Source organism: Lutra lutra, chromosome 6 (assembly GCF_902655055.1).
Source record: "Lutra lutra chromosome 6, mLutLut1.2, whole genome shotgun sequence".
Classification (NCBI taxonomy): domain Eukaryota; kingdom Metazoa; phylum Chordata; class Mammalia; order Carnivora; family Mustelidae; genus Lutra; species Lutra lutra.
The window spans coordinates 11282343-11300388 of NC_062283.1; the positions used below are offsets into that span (position 1 = coordinate 11282343).

Below are 18046 nucleotides of genomic sequence, written 5' to 3' on the forward strand. Positions count from 1 at the left end.
ATGCCAGTAAATACTACTTATTACATTAAGTAGAAATGGACTAAATTCTCCAATCAGAAGACATAGTATGACTGAGTGGATTAAAAAACAAGACCCTTCTATAGGCTGCTTATAAAAGATTCACTTCAAACCTAAAGACACAGACTAAAAGTGAAGGGAGGAATATATCATGCAAAAGGAAAAGAAAAGAAAGCTGAGGTAGCAATACTTTTGTCAGACAAAATAGACTTTATAACAAAAAGTATAACAAAAGACAAAGAAGGGCATTACATAATGATAAAGGGGGTCCAACAAGAAGATTAAAAAATTTGTAGACATTTATGCACCCAATACAGGAGCACCTAAGTATATTAAGCAAATGTTAACAGAAATAATGGGAGAAATAGATAGCAATACAATAATTGTAGGGACTTTAATACCCATGTACATTGATCCATAGATCATCAACAGAAAATCTAAATAAAGAAACATTGACCTTAAAAAATAGATTATACCAGTCAGATGGATTCAATAGATTTTTACAGAACATTCCATCCCCAAATAGCAGAATACACATTCTTCTCAAGTGCACATGGGACATTCTCCAGGTTGATCACATGTTAGGCCACAAAATACATCTCAATAAATTTAAGAAGATTAAAATCATATCAAATACCTTTTCTGACCACAATGTATGAAACTGGGAATTAATTATAAGAAGAAAACTGGAAAAAACATATGTCTATCAGCATGCTGTTAAACAACCAATATGTGAACAAAGAAATCAAAGAGGAAGTAAAAAAATATTTTAGACAAATGAAAATGGAAACATAACATTCCAAAATCTTTGAGATGGAGCAAAAGCAGTTCTAAGAAGGAAGTTCATAGTGATACAGGCCTCCCTAAAGAAACAAGAAAAATCTCAAATAAACAATGCAACTTTACATTTAAAAAAATAGAAAAAGAGCAAAGGGTCATGTACCATGACTAAATGGGATTTATTCCAAGAATGCAAGGATGGTTTGACACCTACTAATCAATCAGCATGGTAAACCATGTTTATGAAACACAGGATAAAAATTGTATGATAATCTCAATAGATGTAGAAAAAGCATTTGACAAAATTCAGCATTCTTGTATGATTAAAAACTGCCAATAAAGCAGGCATAGAGGGAATGTCCCTCAACAAAATAAAGGCCATATATGACAGACCCACAGGTAACATCATACTCAGTGGTGAAAAGCTGAAAGCTTTTCCTCTAAGAATAGGAGCAAGACAAAGGTGCCTGCTGTAGCAGGCAGAGTGCTGGATCTGAAGTTCTCAGTTTCAGCAACTCAGTGATGCTGGGGTACCAGGAACAGGCTTAGTGGTTCCCTAAAAGGGATGGGACCTCAGAGTCTTTCTCACCATGCAGCATGACATCACTGCTTTTTCCTTTTGATTCTGTAGCTGACCCCTTCTTGGTTAGGGGTCATAGCACGTAGCTCCTTCAGCTTCACTTGGGGGGGGGGGTCTGAGGTGTCAGGTGCTTCGGTGTGTGGGGACCACCGATGTAAATGTGGAGGGAGGCAAGAAGGAAGTGTTCGTTTAGAGCTGCCCTAGTGTATAATGTGAAAGGCTGTTTTTTAAAAAAAATTGTCAGCCTAAGGTTGTTCACTTCAGATTTTTTATTCAACATAGTATTAGAGATCCTAGCCATAGCAATTAGGCAAGAAAAAGAAATAAAAAGCATCCAAATTGGAAAGGAAGAAATAAAACTCTTGCTATTTACAAATGACATGATACTGTATATAAAAAACCCTAAAGCTTCCACCAAAAAAACCATTAAAAACTAGTGCATGAATTCAATAAAGTTGCAGGACACAAAATTAATAGATAGAAGTCTGTTGTGTATCAATATATTTATAATGAGCTGTCAGAAAGAGGAATCAAGAAAATAATCCCATTTACAATTGTGTAAGAAAGAGTAAAATACCTAATGAGCACTATGTGTTATATGTAAACAATAAATCATGAAATTCTACTCCTGAAACCAATATTACACTGTATGTTAACTAACTAGAATTAAAACACTGTGTATGGGGCGCCTGAGTGGCTCGGTGGGTTAAAGCCTCTGCCTTTGGCTCAGGTCATGGTCTCAGGGTCCTGGGAGCGAGCCCCACATCGGGCTCTCTGCTTGGCAGGGAGCCTGCTTTCCCCTCCTTCCCGCCTGCCTCTCTGCCTACTTGTGATCTTTGTCTGTCAAATAAATAAATAAAAAATAAAAATAAAAAAATAAAACACTGTATGTTAACTAACTAGAAATAAAAACTTTTAAAAAAATTTTTAAAAAATACCTAGGAATAAATTTAACCAATTAACTCTAAAAACTCTAAAAATTCTAAGCACTGATGAAAGAAATTGGAGGTGGCACAGAGAAATGGGAAAACACTTCAGGCTCATGCTCATGGATTGTAAGAATGAATACTTCTAAAATGTCTATACTACCCAAAGCAATCTACAGATTGAGTACAATTTCTATCAACATAGAGGTGGGGTGGAGGGTTGGAACAGGTGAAGGGGATTAAGTGATACAAACTTTCAGTTATAAATAAATCACAGGTATATAATATACAGCAGAGGAGAAATAGTTAATAATACTGTAATAAGTTTGTTTTGCAACAGATTATAACTAGACCTGTCGTGGTGATAGTTTCCTAATGTAGAAAAATAGTGCATCCCTGTCTTATATGACTAAAAGTATATCACCTTATGTGTTCATTATACTTAATACAAATAAATAAGTTTCATCATAGGTATGTAGTTATGGGGAAAAAACGTAGTATATATAGGGTTTGATACTGTCTGTGGTTTTAGGCATCCACTTGGGGTCTAGGAGTGTATCCCTGATGAATAAGGGGGGGACTACTGAAATCCTCTTTTCAGTGGTGTAATTTCACTGTTTTATTATTTATTTATTTATTTTTAATATTTTTATTTATTTGACAGGAAGAGATCACAAGTAGGCAGAGAGGCAGGCAGAGAGAGAGGAGGAAGCAGGCTCCCCACCGAGCAGAGAGCCCGATGTGGGGCTTAATCCCAGGACCCTGGGACCATGACCTGAGCCAAAGGCAGAGGCTTTAACCCACCCTGCCACCCAGGCACCCCAATTTCACTGTTTTAGAAGCAGTTTTCCTTTTAGTCACTATAAGGTGACACAAACATTTGGAGGATATTGAAAGATAATTCTTTAAATTGGCAAAGACACATTATAATAAAAGAGAAAAGGAGAGGGAAGCAGGTAGGGGAGGACACTACGGGCCAGAGGTTTGAAAACTTAAATGTGTAGCCAGTTCTCACTTGGGGGTAAGGGGAGAGCTTGTTGAAAATTCAGATTCCTGGGTCCGGGGAGCCGATGAAGTACGTGGGGTTGGGCCCAGGGGTTGTATTTCTTGTGTTGTACTCTCCTGTGACACATTTGGCATTAAAGTTTCTTGGATCACATTTTGAGAAACAAATGTGAATAACTATTTTTTTTTTTAAGATTTTATTTATTTGACAGAGAGATCACAAGCAGGCAGAGAAGAAGGCAGACAGAGAGAGAGGAGAAAGCAGGCTCCCCGCAGAGCAGAGAGCCCAATGTGGGACTCGATCCCAGGACTCTGGGATCATGACCTGAGCTGAAGGCAGGGGCTTTAACCCACTGAGCCACCCAGGCGCCCTTGAATAACTATTTTAAAGCAAACATGTGTTTTAATAATTCAGTGCAAAATGAAATCATTGCATAATATTGATGTTAGGGGACAGAATAAATAAGTGTATTTATTGGCATTCTTTTCACTTCAGTTACATTGGGGGGCATGTGATTTGGCTTTGGCAGATCTGAATTCTTAGTTTTTTAAAAAAATATTTATCTATCAGAAAGAGAGTGAGAGGGAGTGAGCGGAAGCAGAGGGAGCAGCAGAGGGAGAGGGAGAAGCAAACCCCCTGCTGAGCAAGGAGCCTGTTGCAGGACTCGATCCCAGGACCCTGGGATCATGACCTGAGCCGAAGGCAGACATTTAGCCAACTGAGCCACACAGGCGTCCCTCTAAATCCTTATTCTATTAAGCCGTATTTATATTCAAAATACATAATGATTTTGACCCTTGATTGTTCTTGTTAAGACTGTCATCTTTTCTGTGTGATCATTATGTTGCTCTAAACACCATTTTCGCTTCCGAATGTTTAAGGAGAACTAATGACTCTTGGGGGTGTCGATGCGTCCCTGAGTCCTTTTTAAACCAGTTACAAACAGGCTATCATTCTGAGTTTGTTGGGGGTCACATTTGTGAACTTCTTAACACACAAAAGTTGCCCCGTAAATGCTAGTTTGAGGGACAGCCAGATCATTTGAGCTCGTCCTGGGACTTTCATTTTCGGACTGGAAACAGGAGTTCAGAATGGCCATCCGTCTAATGCTGAAGGCCACACACCTGCCCTATGGAACCTTCCCTGAGACCCTTTCCTCTTGGGCCATTTGTGTACATGCTGTCTTCCCAGATAGAGGCTAAACTTCCCGAGGGCGTGTGGATCCGAGAAGGTTTCCTACTCCAGATGAGGCCCGGCAGAATTTCCTTACAAACCACCCTCAGAAGTGTGTCCATGACTTGACTCACCTCCCCTGATGAGGATGGTAGCATCTTACAGGTTTTCGGATATTGTTTCTCACTTGCTTTACAAATTGAAAACTTTGCGGCGACTTTTTGTCGCATCAGCTCTACGAATCTTGATTTACTGAGCTTTTTAAAGTCAATGATGTCACATTATCAAAAAATGAGCTGGAGCGAATTCGCAAGCTGGGTGATACGTTCCACATGTCACAACATCCACGCGAAATGTGAGGTGGGGTTGTTGGCGTGGGGTTGTGCGGAGAAGCCGTTGTTGTACGTTACTTGGTAGAATTCATATTCATATCTTGTCAGTTTACACCGAGCCAGAGATTTAAAATAACATTTGTTTCTGTTTTAGTAACTGCTTTAAAAAAAAAATCCGAGATCATTATGTTTTCATTTTCTTTAACTTGACTTCTGGTAGTGTTTTTAATACGTGGCCTTTCAAGCAGTAATGAAACGTATCAGTGCAACTTGGCATGGCCTAACAGGACATGCTTCTAGGATTATTCTTAATGATTAAAAGTCAAATTGAGTTTAAAAATTAAAAATAAAAAAAGAAAGAACTTGACCTAAAATCTAGATGAGCCAAGAAAACCCAGAGGGGGGTGGGAAATCTGTGAATGAAACATTGGTTCTTGGCCTTTTATGTATCCTTCACATCTGTGTTCTCCAGATCTCTTCTTAACTGCACATTAACAGCCAAAGGGGAAGGGTGGTTGGGATCACCAAATGTGATTTACTGATGTGTGGTTCACAGACCCCCTCCCTCTTCAGGGATACCTTGCAGGGTGCTGTAGTTATCCACAGTTTTTGGTTCTGCTGGGGGTTGCAGTCACGAGATCTGTTGGGGGCCACTCTGGAGAGCTGGTTGGAGGACCCAGAGAGCAGTCTAGGTGGGCGGGCGGAAGAGGTGGGGTGAGAACAGAAGTGATGGTGCCAGAGGGGTGGAAAGGGAAGGATTCCGGCAGGGTAACCAGGAAGTAGAGCTGATAGGACTGGGAACCAGCTCCCTTGTGAAATAAGGGGGAAGGCGGAGTGCTCGATCTGGAGGTCTCAGTTTCAGCAACTCCGTGATGCTGGGGTGCCAGGAACAGGCTCAGTGGTTCTCTGAAAGGGATGGGACCTCAGAGTCTTTCTCACCATGCAGCATGACATCGCTGCATTTTCCTTTTCATCCCATAGCTGACCCCTTCTTGGTTGGGGGGTCATAGCACATGGCTCCTTCAGCTTCACGTAGGGGGTCTGAGGTGTCCAGTGCTTGGGTGCGTGGGGGCCACAGATGTAAATGTGGAGGGAAGCAAGAAGAAAGTGTTCATTTAGAGCTGCCCTAGTGTATAATGCGAAAGGCAGTTTAAAAAAAAAAATGTCAGCCCAAGGTTACTCTTCAGATTTTGGGAGCACTGGGAGACGTGCTCACCGACTAAGAACATCAGCCCTTCGCTAAATAATGGCAGTGATTCAGAGAACTTTCTTCCGTGGTACAGCACCCTGAGGGGTCTACCGAGACAGAAAAAGAACAGTGCTTCATAAACTATAATTACTTAAGTGTTGCCATAAGTAAATATTTTAAAGTATACTAAAATGGCAACATCAGGAAATATGACTAAGAGGTCAATATGCAACACACCCTTTCCCCCACCTTTGTGGTTGTTGAAAATTTCCACCAAGAATGATAAAGAAGGTTAAGATCGGGGCTGTTCGGTTTCAGAGGAAGGCCAAAATTTGCATGGTTCCGTAAATCTAGTCATGGTGCTCACAAATGGAAACCCAGAGTTTAAGTTCCATCAGTCCATGACAGTCATTAGAGATGCACTTGGCGATGGCTTTCCAGTCTCCTGTGCGGAGAAGTTCGGCATGGTGAAAAAACAAAACAGGCCTGCTCCTAACCATGTCGCTTCTAAATACACAAGCCTCCAATTTATTTGGTTGGTCTGAGAGAAGGGGCCGTTTTGGAGAATGAAATGCCCTTGTAAGTTTGATACAGTGTGGAAGGGTTATCTGATGTTGTTATCACCTGATAGTAGTTCATACCATTTTTTAAAAAAGAGTTATTTATCTATTTATGAAAGATTATTTGCTTATTTGAGAAAGAGCACACACCCCTGAGTGAGCCGGGCCAGAGGTGGGGAGGGAAGGAGCAGAGGAAGAGGGACAAGCTGACTCCATGCTGAACGTGGATCCCTCCATGGGACTTGATCCTACCACCCTGAGATCGTGACCTGAGCGGAAACCAAGAGTCCGCCACTCAAGTGACTGAGCCACCCAGGTGCCCCTTAAATGATATATCATACCATTTATACAAAGTATGAAGCGCCATTTTCCAAGGGTAATTATGGTGTCGAGAGAATGAGCTGGATTCTTCTGTGTTCTCTAGTCTGTGGTGCACAGACCTATTCATTAAAAAGTTCCGTGCCAGTTTGGGTATTCATATTGAAAACAGATCTACTGAACACTTCAATGGGACATTCCCATGTCCCTACATAGGTAGGGGATGACATTAAGAATGGCTGAGCATTTAGAAAGGGTAAGACACAGTCAGTGGATTTCTGGGTCTACCCCAAGTCCACCTTTTTCTTTTTTCTTTTTTTTAAATCCTGCTTTCTTCTCAAATCAGTTCACATTATGATGGACCTGATCCTTTCTCCTCTGCAAATGGCACAAATAAACTGGCATGGAGTTTTCAGTGAACACCATTGATGGTATCGTAGACCACTATTCTCTTTTAAAGTATCTCCAGTTTCTGGCTGAATTCCACTGCCAATTTTGTTTAATTTCAGGACGGAATACTCTAAAGATATTTAAAAATAAACCTGACATAAAATTACGCTCCTGTGTTTATTAGTCTCCAGCAAGTCAAGAAAAATAGAAACAAGCATGATATGTTGTGTTTGGCACCTGGGAAGTGATTAACACTGATCTAGGAAGGTATCCGGTGTATTTTAAATGATTCTGGGGTAGCAGAAGGAAAGCCCTTGAGGTTAGAGTAGTAATGGGTACAATGCATAGTGACCCAAGAGAGCTAAGGGTTTAGAAAGCACTTGAAAAGGAAGCCCAGAAGTATGTCATATATTTCAGGTTTGGTTCCAGATTAACGCAATAAAGCGAGTATCACTATAAAATCAGTCCGGTGAATTCTTGGGTTCCCAGTACATAACAAAAGTCATTTTTACACTATACGGTAGGCTACTAAGTGTGCACTAGCATAATGTCTAAAAAACAAGATATCTATCTATATATCTTAATTCAAAAATGATGTCTTGGTAAAAAACGCTAACCATCATCTGAGCTTTCAGTGAGTTATAATCACTCATCACCAGTCACTATAACCAATGTGATAATAATGAAAAATTTGAAATAGGATGGGATTTCCCAAAATGGGACACAGAGACACAAAGTTACTTAGCACCCTCAGTACGTTTCTTAGCCCTGTTGACCTCCATTTCTTCATTTACTGAAGGTAGAATGAGGCAAGTGTCTACCACCAAGGGTGGTTGTAAGACTAAAAGGAAATAATGTAATTTGAGCATTTAACACTCAAATTTTAGCTGTCGGGACACCTGGGTGGCTCAGTCAGTTAAGCATCTGACTTTTGATTTTGGCTCAGGTCATGATCTCAGGGTCGTGAGCTCAAGCCCCGTGTCAGGCTCTCTGCTCAGTGTGGAGTCTGCTTGCGATTTTTCTCTCTTCCTCTGTCCCTGCCCCTCCCCGCTCTTTAAAAAAATGAAAACCCCCACAAATACAAGCTATTATTATTATTATTATTTTGCATGTATACATTAACACCCAAGGATAGCCAGTGTTGTTTCGCCGTTCTTAAATAGTTCATGGTTTATGATTACATACCTACTTTGTTAACTGATTTCATTAAATAGGTCTTTCTGAATCTCGCTCAGGGTACTTAAAAAGTTTGTCATGTTCAATGAAAAGAAATCCTTACTAGATTATTAAAAACCTGCATTATTAAAAGAAAGTGTTTGCTAAAGAAGTCTACAGTGTACCAGGTTCTTACCTGGAAGCATCCAAGTAAACAGATGTTCTCTTGACAGCATGCCCTTACCTACTCGTCCTTCATGGCTACGACCAGCCTACACGCTGACAGAAACACATATCACAGAAAATTGAATTCAGAAGCACATTTGAGAACTTAACTTTTTTCTGTTAAGACAGATATATCTTTTTAAAATTGACTGATTGGTTGTAGGCTCCATGTCCAGCATGGAGCCCAGTGTGGGACTTGAACTCACCACCTGAGATCAAGACCTGAGCTTAAATCAAGAGTCAGGTGCTTAACGGACTCAGCCACCCAGGAGCCCTTGTTAAGCTAGATATTAAAGAGATTTGCAAAACTTTAAATCAGTGTCACTCTTCTCACTAACCTTTATGTCTTGGAAGATATAGTTGCTTTTTCATAAAGATAGGTCATTTTATGTAACATGCAGTGGGTATATTACTGTTTGCAGTAAATGAATTAACTTTAACGTATTTCAGATTTTTCACAGTTTGAATTTCTTAAACAATAAATATTGTTCAATACACTCTGCCTAATGAAAAGCTCTTTGGGTTCCTCAGTATATTTTAGGGATGCAAAGGGGACTTGAGGCCAGAAAGTTGGAGAACTCTCACCTCGGGTGTGGTTTACTAGGATGCATTTCGGTCAGCGCTTGTCTTCTGGCTGCTTATTTCTTCTGGGAAAAGCATTCTGTGGTCAAAAAGTATTTTGGACCAAGCAGCATGCTTTCTTTCCTCCTTGAGATTTACAATACCGATCGGTACACCAGTGTCCCTCAAAAGTGTTTCCCTGATGGATCCCAGTCTTTTTTGTCCTCCTTTTATTTTCCCCATAACTTGGTGTGTCACCATGGGACACACTGGCTAGTACATGATGTATGCTACCCTCTCCCCATTTTTCAAAAATAAAAAGCAAGATTAATCGAGTACTTTCTGTCACATCCATACTTTACTTAGAAGAAGATGCATGAACATTTACCAATTCATCGGACGGACTCTCTTTTTTTAAAAAAAAGAAAAAAATACTTATCCTTTATCGTTGGACACTCTTTTTGCTCATCCTTGTCAAGGCTGTCTTCACTATGCAAACACGTGTGCCTGCAAAACTGTTTTAGACATTTTTGTGTGTGAATCAGGAGCATCTGCTCGTTGGGTCACAAGACGTCGTAATGTCATCCCCAGACAAATTGTCCAAATTGCAGGTTCATGCTGGCTGCCTAGCCACGGGGCTGTCACTGCTGTTCGGTATTTTTAAATGGCAAAAAATACCTGTGGGGATGCATCATGTGCCTTTATAAAACACGTTGCTGTTTGTAACAGAAAGATTTCTAAATGGCAGTGGGTTTTGTTGTATTTTTTTGGATGATTCTTTTTTTTTTTTAAAGATTTTATTTATTTATTTGACAGACAGATCACAAGTAGGCAGAGAGGCAGGCAGAGAGAAAGGAAGGGAAGCAGGCTCCCTGCTGAGCAGAGAGCCCGATGTGGGGCTCGATCCCAGGACCCTGGGATCATGACCTGAGCCGAAGGCAGCGGCTTTAACCCACTGAGCCACCCAGGCACCCCTGGATGATTCTTTCTTTTCAGTTCTTTGGCTTCCATTGGTTGTGGGCACCATCTTAACAGTTAAAACAAAAAGATTCCACAGTATGGATGAACATGTTCTTGGCTACTACTTGATGGGCATTCTCGAAAAAATAAGGAGGATACAAGAGCCGGCAACAGTTTCTTTTCTGACAACAATGCCGTTCTAAATTTCTACGGAAGGAGAGAAGTATAGAGATCACTTGTTTCACTTTCTGTATTTCACATGTCTATGTCAGGGAAAGAATGGGAAAGTCTCAATTTGTTATAAAAACTAAAGGGACAATAGTTACTGTACTTTATGTCATTTAAAAGCTTTTCTTCTCTTCTTGATTGTTTTTTTTTTTAAAGATTTTATTTATTTATTTGACAGAGAGAGATCACAAGTAGACGGAGAGGAAGGCAGAGAGAGAGAGAGAGAGGGAAGCAGGCTTCTCGCTGAGCAGAGAGCCCGATGTGGGACTCGATCCCAGGACCCTGAGATCATGACCTGAGCCGAAGGCAGCGGCTTAACCCACTGAGCCACCCAGGCACCCTTGATTGTTTTTTTTTTAAAGGTTTTATTTATTTATTTGACAGACAGAGATCACAAGTAGGCAGAGAGGCAGGCAGAGAGAGAGGCGGAAGCAGGCTCCCTGCTGACCAGAGAGCCCGATGTGGGGCTTGATCCCAGGACCATATCATGATCTGAGCCGAAGGCAGAGGTTTAACCCACTGAGCCACCCAGGCGCCCCTGTTGTTGATGTTTTGGTCTCACCAGTTCCTACTTAGAAACTTAAGATTGTTTGGAGGCACCTGGGTGGCTAAGTCGGTTAAGGGTCTGCCTTCGGCTCAGGTCATGATCTTGGGGACCTGTGATCAAGCCCCAGGTGGGGCTCCCTGCTCAGCAGCAAGTCTGCTCATCCCTCTGCCCCTCCCGCCCCCCTCCTTACCTGCTCACACATGTGCATGTGCACACACACTCTCTCTCTCTCTCAAATAAATAACATCTTAAAAAAAAAAAAGAAACATAATATCATTTGAATTCTTAGTGACTCTGTTGGGAACTGAAAATCAGTTTTCCCTTCTTATTAAAAAAAAATTCAAGCAGAAATACGGTCACTATCTTATCCAGTATCTTGGCGTTTTTTTTTTTTTTTCACCACTGAGTTGTTTTAGGGAGAGCTCTTTAAATGTGCAAAGGGACAGTCAGTCCATAGGAATTCATATTAAAGCATTTGCAAACTATTCTGGAAACTCCCTCATAGTTAAGTCGAACAGATGAACCGTACTGATTAAAGAACCATGGGGAGGTTACTCTTCAAATGGCAAGAGGCTACCTTTCCATCTTCGACCGTTGAGTATATATGGTAATATTTTGGGGATATCGAAAGTAGGATTGTAGAGCTATGTGACAGGTGAAGAAGTTGGCAAAGGTGCACATGGGCCCTTGTTTGTATAAACTCTATGGTGTTAGCACTCCCTGCAGTGGAAAAGTCACTTTTCAGGTATGCACATCCAAGGGTAGAGAAGGTTATCTCCGAGTGATCTTGTCATGCAGTCACAAAGAGGCTCCGCTCTGGAGTCAGATGGCCTGAGTTGGATTCCCACCTCGGTCACATATGTGTGCTGTTGGGCAAGTGATGCTTGCACATCTCCACAACTTCTTTGTGACTCAGTTTCTCCAACTGTAAAGAGTCGTATAAAATCCCTAGAAGAGTGCTTTTTGCACATTAGAAGAGTATTAGTTATCTAGTACTATGTAACAAATTACCCTAAAACTTGGTGGCCTAAAACAACAAATACTTCTTATCTTGTAGTTTCTATAAGTAGGAACCGAGGCACACTTCTGATCAGTGTCTCAGGCTTGGGATCTCTGTAAGGTTACAGTCAAGCCATTCATTAGCCCAGGCTGCAGTCTCATCTGAAGGTGGGGTAGGGGGAAGTTGAGATCTGCTTCCAAGCTCAGTCACATGGTTGCTAGCAGGCCATGTGGGCCCCTCCCACAGGATGGTTTCACAGCCCGGCAGCTGACCCCCTACCCCCATTTTGAGTAACCCTGGAGAAAATGTTTGGGAGCATCCAAGATGGAAGCCAGTCTTGTCACTTAATCTTGGAAATGACATCCCATTGCCTTTGCTGCCCTCTGCTTGCTATGCGAGAATGGCTCGATCTAGTCTATAGACAAGGGGAGAGGACTATACAAGGGCATGAAGACCAAGAGGTGGGATCTTGGGAACCACCTATGACAGTCAGCTCATGCTTTAACTTGTATCTTCCGTCCACATGTCTGTGAATTTCAAACTTACACATCCTACTGGCTACTTGATATCACACATATCCTGCGGTCTACACGGTTTCTCCCCAGGATGTCTACTAGGCACTTTAGATCTGACATGCAAAAATGGAGTGCCTCACACCTGCTTCTCCCATGATCTTTTCTGGTCTAGTGAATGGCAGCTCCATTCTTAGAGATGGTCTGGTCAAAAACTTGAACAGATCCTCCCTAACTTTTCTTTCTCTTATACCACTTGTTTACTTGCCCTTCAAAATAGATTCTTTGTCTTATACCACTTGTCAACTTGATCTGCAGAATATATCCAGTTCTCCCTCCCCCCTCCCCCAGTATCACGCATTCACCCGTGTGTTGGGTGAATTTTTGCAGTCGTCTAACTGCTCTCCCTGCTTTCAGCCTTGTCCCATTATGGTTTGTTCCTTACAACAGACAGAATGATCCCTTCAAATATAAGGAAGATCATTAGACCGCTTCATTCACAGTTTTTGAATGTCTTCCTGGGTCACTTGGAGTAAAAGTCAAAGTCTCTGCAGTGGCCTACAGGGCCTCTCGTGATTAGAAAATTATTTTTCTGTATTTAATTATATAAAATGATGTATATATGTATAATAAATACCCTATATATGTATGTCTGTGGAAACATGTTTATATTTTAATTACTTAATTTATTAAAATTTATTTTCTGAATTGTGTAAGATGGGGATCTGGCTCTTTCCAAATACAAAGCTGATTTTCCCGGTCCTGTTTATTGACTAGAACATCCACTTCCCCCTGAAGTGGTGTTTCACAATGAACCTGTTTCTTTCTTTTTTTTTTTTTTTCTATGCTGTATCTCATTGTTGAATTTTAGAACAGTGACGTACCTGACAGTCGTATAAGATACAATTGTGGTTTTAGAGATCTCATTTGATACTGTATACTCAAACACGTAGAAAAGCCGCTTGAATTCTAATTGGGAATTAATTATGGAGAATATTTACTTATGTCCCTTTATTTGATAGATAAGGAACTAATTCTACGTAGGAGATGGTGCTTAAATTGAAAAATCCAGTTAGTGGCAAAATTGAGATGAATAGAAAGATAAAAAAAAAAACAACAAACCTCATGGCTTTTGAGGCACTGTTTCTGAATCGTGTTGATACACTCTGCTGCTGTTGCTTATTTGTAAGTGTTTCAGAAAATTATCACAAAAATGCCTATTGGATTTCAGACCCCATAAGGATATCATCTGGATTGGAATCCTCGTTTATATAGATAACTTCCCGTGTTCAGGCAGATCTGTGAATGCTCTCATCCCCTGGTGTTCTTTTCTTTTTTTCTAGACTTTTGGTCTTGTCTCTAGAGCTTCAACTGGCGAACAAGAATGGATAGGCAAAGGAGATTAAGTTCAAGTCTGTTTGGTTATTAGCAACACTGCTGAAAAGTTGGCTGAAAGAGGAAAGGATATCGAAATTATTGTTTAAAACGAGGTGTATTAGAATGTCCAGTGGTTCTTCTTTTGACAAAACCCGCCCCCTACGTGGTGCACTTTGTGTAATTGAGGGTCAGTGCTAAATCCTGAAATGAATCATGTCCAACTCCTTCACATCTACAGAGATAAAAATGGAAAATCTTGTCTAGATCAGGCCTTGCTTCTCCTGCTTTTTTTGTTTTGCTTTGTTTTGTTTTGTTTTTCTCCTCTCCAAACAGTGTGACTTGCCCCTCTGGACACCTGGCTTTGGCTGCGGGGGAAGGGCCCTGAGCTCATCGGGGAGCCGTTCTGCCTCTCCCAGATAAGATGGGTCCATGTGGTGGCAAAATCTAACCCAGAAATGAATGTCTTTCTTTAGGCAAAAGCAGCACAGAAGGAGAACGAGTACCACGGGAGGGTACTGAGCTTCTGGTAAACTCTTCGAACCAATGCCATACATGGCATTCAGTGAGTCAGTAGGCACGAGTGATTAAACCCTAGGTCTGCTTCAGGCCCAGATTAACTTGTTGTGTGCTGTCTGCCCCACCGGGCCAGCAGCTTCCTTTGAGGAAGAATCGTAAACCAGACGACAGAGACCCTCCCAGTTAACATATCAAGAGAGAGGGGCACCTGGATGGCTCAGTGGGTTAAGCCTCTGCCTTCACCTCGGGTCATGATCCCAGGGTCCAGGGTCTCTGCTCAGCAGGGAGCCTGCTTGCCTTCCTCTCTCTCTGCCTGCTCCTCTGCCTGCTTGTGATCTCTGTCTGTCAAATAAATAAATAAAATCTTAAAAGAAAAAAAAACAAGGGAGAAAGCTGGTAACAAATGAAAGAAAGGCAGTGATTTATTTTTAGTAAAAGAAGATTAATATCAGCCAGGAACGTGCAGTGGGCTCGCTTACATCTTCCTCCTCCCTTTAAAATTCTGTTCTTACCCAAACGGTAAGATAAAGACAGTTTGTCATGCTTTGAACTTCCTGGCTTATGTTGATTTGTAGCAATATGTTACTGTTACACATTCGAGTGGGAGCTCGGTTACATTGCATGAAAGCTGCTGGGAAAACTAATAAAATCGTGACAAACCCACTTTCGGTGGGTATTGATAGCATCAAGAAAATAAAAAAGACTTTGCCATTTTCAGGCAGTCGCTCTTCCAACTAGACTGAAAATATAATGGGCTTCAACTCAACTCACTTGTTTAAACATTAGTGAAGAGGAGCTTTCTCTTCCTCCTTGGAAGTTCTGAGTGCCTACACGGCAGATAACCACAGATAGACATTACCCCCTCCCCGCCAGAAGTTCTTTTCAAACCTGTTGAGTCTTCTATAAAGTCATAACTTCAGAAGGCTTTCAAGGAATTAATTGTTCATGTAGTCACCGAGTGAGGCATGAAGGTATATCCTGTCTCTTACAACTGGGTCATGGGATGGTGACCGGGCAGTGGCCTCAGGACCTTTGGAGATGCGGAGGGTTTGGCATCCCATGCGGGATGCAGTCATCGGAGTGCAAGAGCAGGTTGGCAATCTTGCAGCGTGCTTTCAAAACAGACGAGGAAGAGCTCGTAAAAGGCTAGAAAAGGTTGCAGACGTATTTGAAGCTCATTTCCAGGTCCAGATGGCCATTGTCACAAAACAGTGGGGTGGACTTGTGGGAGCATCGGGAGAAGCTGGAACAGCACCCAAGGACAAGGGAACATTGTAACATCACAAGGCAGAAGAGAACTTTCCAGAGACACCTTGTCGTACACAGTTCTAATGTGTAGGCTTTGTCAGCTGCTCTGAGTGGGGGTAAAGAGGCGTGCATATTTTAACCATTCATCTCATATTCAGCGTGCGAAGTCAACGCTGCCTCCCAACTGGGCTGGGGCACTTCTTTATGGAGATGTATCAAGTCAGAGTGAAAACCTGTCAATGACCTATTTGTGGTGCAAAATAGGAAATTTTCTCCTTCTAACTCTGCCTCTTTTTTTTTTTTTGTTCCATCCTAACAGCCCGGTATTTAAAGATACTACTATTAGCTCAGTGAGTAGAATCAGATGAACTTTAATGGGCAGAATCAGATGAACTTTAATTCATCTTTAATTTGAAGTTCTTTTCAAACCTGTTGAGTCTTCTATAAAGTCATAACTTCAGAAGGCTTTCAAGGAATTAATTGTTCATGTAGTCACCGAGTGAGGCAGAATCAGATGAACTTTAATTTGAAACAAAACATCCTCCACTTCCTACCCTTGGTGGCTACACATCAGTTATCTTTAATTATGAAACATCATGGATCCTTCTCTGTGTACTGATTTCAGTTAGTAAACTTGGAATTTGGCAGGCATGTCCCCGGTGGTATAGATCATGATTTTCAAGATATACTTCCCACCCCAGCAGGTGCTCTGTTTTCTTTCTTCCTCCCTCCTCCCACCCCCCCACCCCACCCCCAGCATTTCAGGACACCCTAGGTAGATCAGTGGTGTGATAGCTTCGTTCTGATAATTAACATGCTTGTTTGAGGTTATAAAATATACATCTGAGAGAAGCCAGGGATTTCCCCCTGAATATCAACTAACTGCTTGAAGTGGCATTTTTCATTCTGACTTGTTTTGTTTTCTTTTCCTGTAGCATACTGCAGCAGAATGAAAGCATTTTTTCTGAGGCCTCAAAAGTAGTGCTGCCCTAGACCATGAGCAAGAAGGCGTGGACTTCAGCCTGCACGGACGGTCTGGAAACACAAACGGCCGTGGGTAAGTCTTCTGGAGGACTCGGCGTTCCTAGCTCTAGGTTTCATCAGTCATCATCTATTTGGGGTCTTGGGACCTCTTATTCAAGTGTCTGGCTGTTTCTCTACAGCCCATGCATGCAACAGGTCGTTTGAGAAAATGTTGTTCTAAGCAACAGGGAGCCTAGAGAACAATGAAATTTACTTAGTGTGTTTGTTTCAGACATTGCAGTACAATGCAGTTGTGGTTAGGGAAGACCAAAACAGAGGGGGGGAAAAAAAGAATCCCAAACAACTGCACACACAAATGACCGGCAAAGTTTGTCTTCCAGATATCGCTTTTAGCTGAGAGCTAAGGGATTAGTCACACACGAGACTGTCGAGCCGATCTGATGGCAGATTTCTTACCCCATAGTGGAGTATCAGGGTGGGGAGGGTGAGATGCCCTGGGGTTTTCCAGGTCTGACTCAACCTACATTTATTGAGCACCTTTTAACTACACGTGGTGCCCCACATGATGGCCTTGGTCTGGAGGTGGAATTCAGGGCTCCAAACTATAAAGAAACAAACAATACAGGACACCAAAATATTGTGGATTTCCAAGCAAGTTTGATCAGCCTAGTGGACTGTAGTTCTTAGAAACAGTCCTCAAACGGAAGCCAGTTCTCCCCACCCATCTCGGGGACCTCGGACAACTTACTCATCCTTGGGGAATGGGTCACTTCTAAAAAAACTCCAGTGCGTGTCTCAGTGACCTCCAAGGTCTCTTGCAAATCTAAAAATTCCACAGTTCACACTGCTGAAATTAATTAAATCATTATCCCCTTTGGTTCTTGCTCAGCCCAATCGATGTAAGCCCTTGGTGGGCCATCTTGGGGCAGGGAAGCTCATTGGATGGGCCAATGTGGAGAAAAAGGGCCAGGCACTGTGGGGTCCTTTCTCCTTTCTTCTCCCTGCGATCTTGTGAACCAGGCCTTTGATCAAACAGGCCTTATGGTGTCTGTGGTTAGTAACGCATTAAAGTAATGCATTAAAGACAACGTGACACATTGTTACATGAATACAATATAATATAAATATCGTCCTTTAGTTTTCCGTTGGGGATCTCACACCTCCTTCTCTGTTTGGCTGTCACTGTCTTCTGGGTTATCTGCCAGTCCCTTGGGGAGCCCCAACCTTTTTTTTTTTTTTTAAACATTGAACAGAATTTATTATTTTTCTTTCTTACTAAATATCCCTTTTCCGCGGCAGAGCTATGAATGACACTTTAAATGATGCTCAGATGTCACTCTTGTTGGCAGCTGGCTGGCTGCCTCGGAGCAGTGCATTATTTGGGTTTCGTGACAGCATTTTTTTTTCTCTCACAAATGTTAAATTACGAACTTCAGGAAACCACATGAATGCGGTGGAATG

The 18046-nt window shown here is 41.7% G+C and overlaps 1 protein-coding gene across 10 annotated transcripts in view; it reads left to right on the forward strand.

The window, feature by feature from the left end:
• Window positions 1–18046, forward strand: part of ATXN1 (ataxin 1) — a 411273-nt gene that overhangs the window by 89040 nt on the left and 304187 nt on the right. For all 10 annotated transcript variants that reach the window (XM_047735220.1, XM_047735223.1, XM_047735229.1 and 7 more), the window contains one exon: window positions 16537–16658. The gene's annotated coding sequence lies outside the window, so the exon portion shown is untranslated. The remainder of the gene's footprint in view (window positions 1–16536; window positions 16659–18046) is intronic.